The following is a 12,974-nucleotide window of genomic DNA, read 5'->3' on the forward strand; positions in this document are numbered from 1 at the left end:
ACTTTTACATCCATTTCTCTTGAATGTCTTTTCTTTTAACTGTAATTGCTGTTAAATTTGTTCTAATTTTCGTGTTGTTGTATCTTTTCTTGTTTTTTTTTTAGTTAACAGTGTTAATTGCCCACATTTTATTTTGAAGTTATGAAAAAATTCCAATTTGTTCTGTATTATAATTATAATGAATCACCATTGATTATTAGTTATTTTGTCATAATGATAAGTAGATGGATCAGATTTCCACTGTTAAAAGTGTATATATGTAATTTGTTCTTGAAAAGTTAATAACAGCACTGCATAGGCAGGTAATACCTCATCAGTTATTACCATATCATATAGAGAATATAAAACATTTTGCTTGATAAACCATGAATCAGGTTATCTTACTATAACATAAGATGTTCCATAATATATATAATCTAGACATTTAAGTCTTTATAAATACATAGCCTTTCCTCACTTGGAGAAGTCCTGTTTAACCATGTATCAATTATTACATTAAAGTAATCAATGATTAATAACCTAACTGAGAGATGGAAGGATTTGCCAGCATGAACAAATGTGAGTCTTTTTTTTGAGCCACAAAAGTCCCAAAACTTAACTAGAGTAGTGGAACCTGTAGGGTTGGATACTTCCACCACAACTTTTCTCCCTGCATCATGCTTTAATGTATTTGTATCTATCCAGCCCAAGGAGTTATGTATTATAATGGCTACACTTCATTTAGACAAAGACATATATGAGAAGAGACATGACCCATTTAATCTCCTGAAGGCTTTACTTGGTTGTTTCTTTTTAATTTAGTTTCTCAGTAAAACTACTTGCCCTTTAGCTTTAATTAAATGATTTAAGATTGTGATTGTGTTCAGAAAGGGGGGGGGGGTCAGTTTTAATATTAAAATCATAAAACCTATTTCTTCATATTTATCTTGTGGCGGTTTTATAAAATTGCTATATATTCCTTAGAGAGCATATTTGATGTGTATTTCAGTGTCTTGTACTTGGCAATATATTTAAAATATTTCACAAGTTCAGTAGTATAGCCCTGGGAGTCTGGTAGGTATTTATGAGGAGAGCACATACATGTGCTAACTCATAAAATGTTTTGTCAGCAACTTAATAGTGCAAAAGTGGGACAAAAATATATGCATAAATTTCACACAGACTATTTTCTTAAAAGAAGGAAAGAATAAATTCAGCCTCAAAAGTATTAGTTAATAGGTATGATTTATCAAAAGAATAACTAAGAAATGTAAAGGGTTAAATTAAACCATCTACTAACAGTCAGCTGTCAAAAATTTTTCAAGTGTTAAAAATGTGTACATAGTTAGCATCTTATGATTTCAAAACATTAAATTATCTAAAGCACTAATGTGCTGATTAACTGCTAAGTGGTAAGCTACTGCCTATTAATGAACTTGAATTTTCCTGTATATCACCATCATATATATTGCAGTCATCCAGAATAAAATGATATAAGTTTATAAAGAATACAAGTAGGCATGCATTTCAAGTGAAGAAAAATAATACCCTTTACCATCACCACTACAGTGACATGTATGTCAAAAGCCATGCATTTGACAAATAACAAACCTGCTTTACACATCATGTACAGGTCTGTCGATGACAATCATGCACAGTATTGCCAAAATTAACACCCTGTGAAACAAAATATTAGATTTGTTGTAAGATGAATGTATAATAATCATATAGATGAGCATATTAGCAAAACAGCCATAAATCAGAAATGAGTATCTCAGTCATATTCTAATACAAGGACACATGTAATCAGCTGCCTGTTCATCTGTATTGTTCCGCTGTGAAAATTGGAAGAAAATGTTAACAGCGCACAGAAACAATATTAACCATTTCAACTAAATGTATGGTTAAATAGTTACCAGTCAGAGAGCAAAACTTTAAATCATTCAGTTTCAGCTACTTCGTTTATTAATTAATTTATTTACTTATTTATTTGACATTTGGTTACTGGGAAAGTCAGACTGGGGGAGAAGTCCATTTTCAGCTGAGGCCTGGGGAGAAAAGCAGGTCTATATTACCATGTTAAAAGACGTGTTCGCTGAACATGTCTTAATCGACATGGGAATATCAACCCTTTAAAATCCCGAATGGCCACTAGAACGAAATTTTTCCCTGGGGAAAAAATTGTTCAGCCGTCATCAGGAATTTGCCCTTTTCCCCACTGTAGTGAGATCTCAGAGTTGGTATATTTAGTTAGGGGGTGGGAGGCACAGACCCCCACATTGGGGGGGGGTGAAGCCCCCACTATATAGGGTTTGAAAGTTTGTTTTTTTTGTGTATGGCCGAGTGATTTCTTCCCCTGGGAAAAAAATTGCTGAAGTGGCCATTCTGAATTTTAACAGGTCAATATTTCCATGTAAATGAAGACATGTTCAGCAAACATGTATTTCGACATGGTAATATAGACCCAGAAAAGCTCCAATACAAAGTAACAGGAAATATATAGACATTACATAATTAACTATAAGATTAAAACAGATGAGGGTAGTCAGTTTACAGAAGAATCAAAAAGGCATGTACATACAACTTTTACATGAAAGATAAACAAGCTTTTCCGCAAAAGAGTAACATACATAAAATTATACAGAAAAGATCAAATGATTACATTTGCAGACATATATCTGTACGTAGGAGGTTTGATCCAGCATAGCAGATAAGTTACAGAAAGGGGCAAGATAGTATTATAAACAACTTAAAGAGACAGGTGTAAAAGACAATAAAAGGGAGAATGTGTAATAAGACAGGATATTTGTATAAAAGTTGAAAACATTTGTTTGGGAGTAGCAGAGAAAGAAAGTTACAGTAGGAGATAAGGGAGGTAAGGATGATAGAGACAAGGGGAAGAGAGGAATTGGGATATAAACCAGCAGTTGTTACTCGTCTAGAATTTGCAGTAAATCTAATACAGTAAATGTGTCTCTAATATATCAAATATTGTGCAAATGTTTGCCTCATGAAAGTTTATGGTTATGTTAGGTATCTGACAGCTGTTGGGACTACCACAAAATTCTCCTTTGCAGTAAGTGAGGGATTAGATTCATGCCAGGATTTTCTTAAAGATTGTGTTTCCTCTGGTGGCATTTCCAGAGATGTAAAGTCCATTTCAGTATCATTGCCTTCTTCATCATTTTCCAGGTTACCTAGGTTGTTCGATTATAGTATGAGTATGGATTTGACTCTCAAATAGGTTCTGCTTTACAGCACTGATCTTTTCAATGTTGCTAGTTCCCAGCTATTTTGAAGTTTCTTTGCCAATTTTGATAAAGGCAATTTAATTGGAGATATTGGGCGAGGTCTGCTTTATTTATTTCTTATAAGTGTTACTTTGATGATAATTTGGCAACATTAGCATAGTGCTGTGACAGTTAAGACTCTTGTGTTTTCTAAAATGATCAACTTCTTGAGAAATAAGTAATGTCATTTGTGTAATTTCTTTGCCAATAACTAAGGTAAAATGTAATTGTACTCTACAGCAAAAATCTCTGTAAGATCACAGAAATGACAGTATTTGTTTTCTTTAGGCATACAAGTACACATTATAATCCACTGTAATGCTTACGAGATGCCCTGCAGTATGAAAGTTAGATCCCAGGTGTCTTGCCCAATGTAAGATAGCTTTGTGTTCCTTATAGTCAAGAAACTTCAAATTGAAGTTCTAAGAAAATTGTTTTTGTTTTTGACTGTAATTTGATGACATCGTTGCATCAAGTTTGGAGTTTTTGTTTCAAGTACATGGCAACCTTGTATTATTCCTTTCTAGTAACAGTAAATGGTCTACCTTCTCTATTTTCTGGTAGATACATTATTTGAATATTATTTCAATAGGCTGTATTTTCAGAGTCTTCCATCTTTAATTCTAACCCCTGTGGCCCTGATAGGCCCTCTCCTATATGACCTTTATTACTCAGTCCATCAGGTTAACACTCCCAGCCTATGGTTATCAAAGTTTGCAGATGACTGCAAACTGGCTGTTATAATTTGATCATCCATTGAGTTATAATTGCTCTAACATGCGTTAGACCATATTAACAATTGGTGTAAAGACCATGGTCTCAAATTACATGTGTAAAAATGTGGTATAGTTCATTTTGGTAAAAAAAAATACCTACCATATAGGTGACATACCCCTTAAGTCAGTCACTGTCATGAGTGATCTAAGCACTATCATTGGTAATTCCTTATCTTTTCAATGGCCTGTTTCTGTAGTAGTTTGGAAAGCCTTCTATTTGGCTCATCTGATTTCCAAAGGCATCTTCTCTTCTCTACATCCAAAGAAGTCTTAATTTCCCTTTAATTGTATCTCAACAGACCAGTTATTGAATATAATGCCCCTATTGGCATGCATTTGTCTAAATTTTTCATTTAATTTGAGGGTCCTCTGAGAATCATGACTAAAAAAAGATCAGTGGCCTCAAAAATCTTAGTTATCCAAACTAACTGAATGGCAGCCTTCTCTCTGTATTTAGTCTTTTTCAGACTCCTCTGTGGGGAGCTGTGTCTAGCCTTTCAAGCCATCCAAACATCTTTGATCTTCTGTTCTATTGTGGAACAAATGGTTTCCCAGAAAAGTGGTTAAAGGAATTAAACCTTCATCAGTGGATAAATAAAACTTATTGGCATGACAGATTCATATCCCAACATATCTCCCCACCTATGGGATATTGGCTAGGCTTATACTGGTTTGCAGACCGATTATCTAGTATTTACCTTGGAACTTATGCACCTATGAAGCTTAAGGCCTTGAATATTGCTAGAATGCACAGTGGTTATCACCCACTGTTCTCTGCTTGTGGTCACAGCATAGACTGAATAAATTTTGGGAGTTGTGGCTTACTGAAATAATTATATTTGTTGTGTGCCTATCTAGATTTCATTGGCTCAGAGAGCATTTCTTGTGAGGCACAAATGGTTGTCAGTTCTTCTCAGATTACTGAAGAGTCTGTGGTTATATTGCTCTTAGTAAAGCCACTTTGTGACTAAGACTGATTGTATTTGACTAGAAAAGAAAATAGAAGGTTTCTCTTTAGAGCACATTATAATTTTCCAAATCGTATACTGTTTTACTTCTTGATCAGCTTTCATAATTCAATTTAGTTAAATAAAATACTAGGAAAATTAACTTATTGGACCAACAACAAAGTATTACATCTAAACCACCTTCTATTTACACATTACTATGAATGCTTCATGTAGTGTACCCTTTATGTACACTTGATATTCTTATTGGCTTCCTCCATACCATCACCACTTACCCTTTTTCTAAGTGTCCCATTCCTTCTAAAGTATGTCTGTGGATTCCACCTCCACTGCTTATTGTGATGGTCTACTGCATGGGTCCATAACCATCTCTCTAAAAAAAATACTTTCAAAAACCCAGAGAGTAGTTAGTCCCTACAAAGTGCTGCCTGCATTCTCTCTTAACCCCATGACCTTCATGTTGAAGATAACCCCTACAACATATCTTCCTAGCATGATCATTTACAACAGTATCAAGTCCTTACCTTTTGTGGTTGCTAATGATAAGATCTATAGTTCCTTTTTCTCTACTCATATTCCCCCCCTCCCCCACCCTATGCACCATTCTTGTGGTTCTAATCTGGACTGGTCCTAACAGCTTAATATCTCTTTCCTTGTGTGGCTGCCAGAATTGCACATAGTATGCATGGTGTAGTCTGACCAGGATCTTGGAGAGTGGAAGTTTTATCTCTTTGTTTCTGGAGTCTGTCTCTGAGGATTCTACTACCATCAGTGCCCCACCCTCTGCCTATCTCAATCTTTTCCAGGAGTAAACTGCACTCCAGATATGTTTCCTGCTCTTTTGCCATCAGTTCAGTTCCCTAGCTAATACTTTACACCAGATTTGCAGCCCAGCTACAGTAGTTTGCATTTCTATGCATCGATCCTTAACGTCTACCTCCCTGCCCACTCAGTCAGCTGTTTAAAGTCCTTATTTAGGCTCTTCTCCAATATTCTGTTGCACCTCTCTTTTCTGCCATCAGCAAAGAGGATGGCCCTTTTCTCTATTCCCTTATATGGCTAAGATCACCACAGTGAAGAATACTAGATGCAGGACAGACCCTCTACAGAACTGCACTAGTTACTTTCCTTATTCTTGGCATCATACCTCTTAATGTAGCTTTCTGTGCCTCATGCAGCAGTCCAGTTCCTTAATTGTGGGCCTATGTCCAGCTCTTCTAGCTTTACTATCAGCATCCTATGTAAAACCAAGTCAGAGAAATTGCTGTAGTCCAGATAGACATCTTCTAGTACTTTCCCTGTCAACTTCACCTGTAATTTAATTAGAAAACTGAATCAGGTTTGACAGACAGTTCCTTCTTGTCATGAGCCCATGTTGGCTACAATCCTAGAAATCTCTGTCCCTTAGGAATGCTACCTGCCTTCCCCTAAGGATTCACTCCATAATTTTTCTTACTACTGCTTTTAGTTGTTAAACCAACAGGCCAGAAGTTCCCTTTATTTGTCTTACTTTCCCAACTAGAAGGATACCACACAAGATGATTTGATCTGTTTGTATTAAAGAAAGGCATATGTTTGTGGGAGTCACAGTTCTAATAAGAAAGAAGACACTGGCCTGAATAAAATTTTAGTACAAGGGTAGCAAACTTGGGGTCAAATGTCACATGCAAAAATTGGAAGAGGGGGTTGTAGACGGTTTGATAGATTGATCAATCGATAGTTGTAAACTGGTTAACATCTCTGAGCAGGCAGAAAAATTCATAACGCATGTTTTAGAATTTCAGAAATCTGGCAATCCCAAAGGATCAATCTTTGGGCCACATTTGTTTTCTGTTTCCACAGGTGATATAATTCAAATAAAAAATATTCTATATATGTATTTGTTTATTTATTTATCATTTATAAACTACACAATTGGATTGGTTTGTGCATCATTTCTAGGTTCAATGTATGCCACTATAGCAAGGGTAAATACTATCTAATAAGAGACAATTTAGTTACAGCCAATTAGTAATCACATTTCTTTAATGAAAAGCATATCTGAAAAAAAAACATGCATATACAGAGACAATGTACAGACTCCAAGAGGCAGTGATCAGTGCTCAAGACTGAATCCTAGAGTGCTGGAATGATATAAGTTTTGCCACTATTGTAACATTAAACAGGGATAGAAGCTGAGATCCCTTATAAGATCCTCCAAAGCTAGCTATGAAAACAAAATCACCACTAATTCTAAGGACAACCACAAGGCATTCTATATCTATGTCAAAAATCTCGATGGTAACAGCCAGACCTGCTCTGAGTTACAGCACAAAGGCACAAAAATTACAGAACCAAATTATATTGCCAATATCCTGGCAGATAGGTTCAGTGCTAACTTTACGCCCCCTCACCCCCTAAAGGACCCATATCTATACAGGAAAAATGCAGAGTTCCTGTAATCACAACTACGTATGTAAAAGCTGGACTCTCTAAAGCAAAAAACACAGCATCCATGGGACCGGACAACATCCCAGGCTGCGTTTTACACGAACTTCAGAACGAACTGGCTCCCCACTTAAGCGCCATGTTCAATAATAGCCTCGCATCAGGCTTTGTTGTTCACTGAATGGTGCATAGCAACAGTTATCCCACTCCACAAAGGGGGAGCCACCACTGATCCGGGGAACTATCGACCTATTAGCCTGACGAGCCTGGTCTTCAAGGCCATGGAATGTATCATCATGGAACTCATAAACAAAGATATTGGTAACATCCAAACTCTGGATCCCACCCAGTTTGGGTTTGTGTTTGTGAAAGGCAGATCATGCCTCCTGAACCTGATTGACTTCTTTGAGGCAGTCACCAAAGTCGTAGATGAGGGTAAGGTGGTTCACACAGCCTATCTTGACTTCGCCAAGGCTTTCAACACCATCCCCCATTCTGGAATTATAGCTAAACTCACTAAACTAGGTGTAAATCCCTATGTCACAAGATGGGTTTCCAACTGGCTCACTGACAGAACCCACACTGTAAAAGTTACAGACTCTAAATCTGACCTCAAAGCAATGACAAGTGGAGTACCACAGGGTTCCGTCCTGGGACCTCTCCTGTTTGGTATCTACTTCTCTGAAGTACAGGCTAACACATAAGGCCTCTGGCTAACAACATTTGCAGATGACTGCAAACTAGGAGGCATAGTCATGTCCCCAAATGATGTGGACATCATACAGAAGGGCCTCGCTGAGACAGATGCCTGGTGTCAGAGCCATGGACACAAGCTCAATGCCAAAAAGTGCAGTGTCAGATGCCTGGTGTCAGAGCCATGGACACAAGCTCAATGCCAACAAGTGCAGTGTCATCCGCTTTGGTAAAAACTCTGTACCCATGAACTACCACATAGGCAGCAATCTACTTAACACCGAATGTGTGATAAGAGGGGTCTACTTTACATTACCGACACGACACTTCACTGACACACAAAACACCGACCCCAAATAACCGAAACCACACAACACCGACAACTCACAAAACCGAACACAATTACACCGACACAAACAACGTAAACTACACATGACACACAATGACATATCCACTAACCCTAACCCAAACCCTAACCCTAAGGTCCAACACTACCGCACAGTTACCCTACCCGCACCCTAACCCTAACTCACTTAACCCACCCCTACACCTAAAGACTGTCACTATTGCACACTTAACCTACCTGCACCCTAATCCTAACTCACTTAACCCACCCTAAAACATAAAGCCCGTCACTATCACACACTCACCCTACCCACACTCTAAACCTAACTCACTTAGCCCGTCCCTAAACTACAGTCCGTCACTATCACACACTTACCTTACCCAAACCCTAACTCCGACACTACCACACACTCACCTTTCCCACACCCTAACCCAAAATCCCACAATATCGCACACTTACCTGACTGCTCCTAACTCCGTCACTATCGCACACTTACCGAGTCGCGCTCACACGTTACCCTTTTCGGTCTTTCAGTTGTCAGCAAATCACCTTTTCTGTCAACTTACCTGTCGGTCGTTTCGTCTCGGTCTTCCGCGTGTCGGTGAAGTGTCGTTTCGGTAAAGTAAAGGGGACCCGATAAGAGACCTTGGGACCCAGGTGGACAGTAGTCTCTCCTTTGATAGTCATATCACAACAGTAGTCAGGAAGTCCTTCTACTTGGCACACCTTATCATAAAAGGGTTCTCGTCCAGGAAAAAAGAGGTCATTGTTCCTCTGTACTCGACACTCATTAGACCCATTATAGAGTACAACTCCCCTTTTGGAATGTACCTCACAAAACATCTGCAACAGCTGGAAAGGCCACAGAAGTACCTCACAAAGAGGATTACTGGCCTCAAACAAATGCCCTACACTGACTGCCTCAAAAAACTCCAGCTTTACTCCGTAGCATATCGCCTACTCCGAGGTGATCTCTGCCTAACATATAAAGCTATGTCAAACCCAGAGCTGTTGGACATGCTACACCTAAAGAAATCCCAATCCCTCTGAGCTACACGCTCTAGGGACCTAAACCTTGTCACCACAATAAACAGGACATGCTGGAGGGATAGATTCCTGTCCCAGAGACTTCCCATACTCTGGAACAGGCTACCCATCTATGTCAAGCAAAGTTCTTCATTAGCACTCTTCAAGAAAAATCTTGATGAGTGGATGGGAAATAGGAAATACACCCCGGGGATCACTTCTGTGTCTCTACTCAACAGTGGCACAGGAAAATAACTTTCTTGGATGGCGTAAGCCAGTTAACCTTGTTGGCTAGGCTTACATAGGCCCTTGGGCCAATAGCCTAGTACCTACCTATGAACCTATGAACAACAATGTTACAAAGTATATTACTCTCAGAGTGGTCAGGAATATATTGTATTATGTTAAGCATGCCCAAAGATAAACTGATAACATATGTAAAGTTAACACTTAAACCAGACTGCTGAAAATATAAAATAATCACTTTACAAAAAGGCTTTAGAAATGACAGAAGATAACACTCTTTCATTCAGTGAACCTACAGATAATTTGCATAGCCTAACAAATTTCAGTATAATATGTATAAAGAGATAGAATTGGACTGTCCTGAAATTTCACAGGAATGTAAAGAAATGTGTTAATGCATCTGATGAATTTAGGAACATCAGGATGAGCCCTATGAAGGGCTAGACAAATTAGAAAAGTCAAAGAGGCTTAGTGTCACCGAGTCTTGCAATGGCAAGTGTATTACCCTAATAAAAATGATAATGACAATGAATTATTATGAAGAAATTTTTTAAAAATTAAATTGTTACAGCTTGAAATGCAGCTGCCCAAGTAGCAATCTAATCATGGCATTTAAATCCATGACAGATGTTTGGCTTTCACTTTGTTTAGATGCATGCTTTTTTAACACAGAAATATGACTGAATAGCAAAAGGCCTGGGTTTTAAAGTATAGCTGTAAAGACTTTTAAAAATGTCGGTAGTGTTTTTCCATCCAAATGCTTACCATAATAACTTGGACTAAATGCTTACATTAGCTAGAAGTTTCATGATATCTGAAGATGTGATGCTTTTGTTTCCCTTTAATACCCACTGCCTGTCAAGCATTATTAGCAATATCCCTTCCGTGATTCAGTCATCCCATACATTCCCCTTTACAAAGAGTCAGTTGTGGGAGACCATTATCCACGCAGCCACAAAGGTTTCCTTGCTAGGTCTTAAGTCTCTCCCTTGCCGGGTGCCTTACTCACATACGTGCGAGCCTGCTATGCATTCTCCCTCCAGGGTTCACATATTTTCAGACACTACCAAGAAGGCTAGAACATTTCTGTAGCTTAGCAGAGACAAGTCTGCATACTACATGCTGTACTCCCACTTTACCATATGAGGTGGCACGTCAGCGGACTTGACTGCATCCATCTCCAAAGGTTAGCTGAGCTGGCATTGGGCACTCACTCCCAGACTCCCTGTTTTTGATCCTCCAGTACTTGGATTGCTAATCAAATATTGGTCACTGGGGTTGTAGTCAGGACTTTATCCCTTTATGCTATGGTCGAAACTCTTTAAAAAAGGATGGATATATTTTTAGGGACTCAAACGTCTATAGTGGAAATATTAGAGCAGATCAATGAAGCTATTCTTCTTGACTGAGTTTATGTGTGAATTATGATATAAAGTGTATATTCCATAGCAAATTATGTGACACACACTAAGCTGCACTAAAAATGTCACGGTATTTCTGAAGGGATATGCAGTTATTCTGAAGTAATATGTGTTTGAAAAGGGGGGCTGCTGTTCAGGAAGAATCCACCTTTCAGTGCAGTAACTTGATAATTTTATAACCATCTTTATACTACTAGAAGATGACACTACCATAACAATAAATACAGTTACAAAATATTGTGATTGCCTCAAAGCCTGATAATCATCTCAGTATTTGACTAGAAATTTAAACAAGTGATCAAAGAAATTCATGGCAGAAAATGTAGTTAAATAGGATTTACAATACAGTGACCACATCCCAACTGCATTCTGCAACAGGATCTACTTATAGATTAATTCATATTTGATCAACATTTTCAGTGTAAAATATAACTTTCTGTGCAGTCTACATCAAAAAGTACTTAAAGCCTGAAGCTGATTATATTGAGAATAGCATTTCATATAAAAACAAGATACTGTCAAAGAGTGTTTGTTTAAGGTGGACTAGAGACCTAACATAAAAGATGACCGGATTGTAATGTTTTTTTCTGAAGTGTTACACTCTTAAAACATTGCAAAACTGTACATGCACAGCAAAAACTATTTCATCGCAATACAAGAAGAACCAGTGCTAAACAAATCCCGACAATCAGGAAAACCAATAAACTCCAACTAGCACTGAGCAATGAGCAATGAGTAGTCAGTAAATGGATATTATGAATTTTATTGAACCAAACACACATAAACGCATTTAGCTTTATCACCACGTTTTGTCCCTCAAACCGGGAACTTCATCAGATGCAAACGTGATTAAAACCGATTCCCATTTAAATATCCTGTAACCCCACCTCCAACTAAAAATTCATTATCCAATTAACATATATAATTACCTCCAAAATCCCTTGAGTCCATTTTTTTAAAAATCAATAGATTAAAACAGAGAAATAAAGAAACAAATGTTAAATGTAAAGCATAAAACACACCAATAGAGCATACATATTAAAAAAATATAAGAATACAGCTAAATGCATTGGAATACATATTAAATTCCACTAAAATAAACTAAAATAAGGTAAAAAAATACTTGCTTTATAAAATATTGGTTACCATTAGTCAGGGCAACCACAATATACCTAAAAAATCTAAAATGGTAATTTATAATTTAGTAGATCTTAGCTTCAAAACCTCAGCTATGGATAAATGTTCATTAAGACCTGGTGGCTTATTTGCTTGTAAGATCAATTGCCAATATAATTCTATATATTCTATTATGGTCTCCCATGGGCCAACCCTGATGTCCTTTGATATTTCTTCTAAAACAAATAACTTGAATTTGGCCTCACTACACCTACAAGTGTGCTTATACAAGGCATTAATTTCATTTTTATTCTTAACCTCATAAATATGCTCATAAATTATTTTCCTAAATACTTGTTCCATCTTCCCAATATAAAATGACTTACATACTAAGTATAGAACAATATATATAACCCCCATACTAGTACAATTAGTGTGTGTCTTCCCCAAAATATATTTGTCCCTACTTTTAATGTAAATCCCTTCACCTTGTAATATGTAATGATAATATCTACAGGCTCCACATTTATATGATCCAGTCCTCTTATGAGATTTTAAATTACATCCTGCTTTGTTAAACGTCAATATATCCTTTATACATTGCCCCTTCTGAAAAATAACTTTGGAAGGATTTTTGAACACATCTTCAAGGTCAGATAGACTAGCAAATTTTGTCCATTCTGCCT

The 12,974-nt window shown here is 37.3% G+C and overlaps 1 protein-coding gene across 1 annotated transcript in view; it reads left to right on the plus strand.

Moving 5' to 3' along the window:
• Positions 1–12,974, plus strand: part of SLC35F4 (solute carrier family 35 member F4) — a 638,863-nt gene that overhangs the window by 306,114 nt on the left and 319,775 nt on the right. The window lies entirely within an intron of this gene.

The sequence above is a fragment of the Protopterus annectens genome, chromosome 6.part0 (genome assembly GCF_019279795.1).
Source record: "Protopterus annectens isolate FY-2018-M chromosome 6.part0, PAN1.0, whole genome shotgun sequence".
Taxonomy (NCBI): domain Eukaryota; kingdom Metazoa; phylum Chordata; order Ceratodontiformes; family Protopteridae; genus Protopterus; species Protopterus annectens.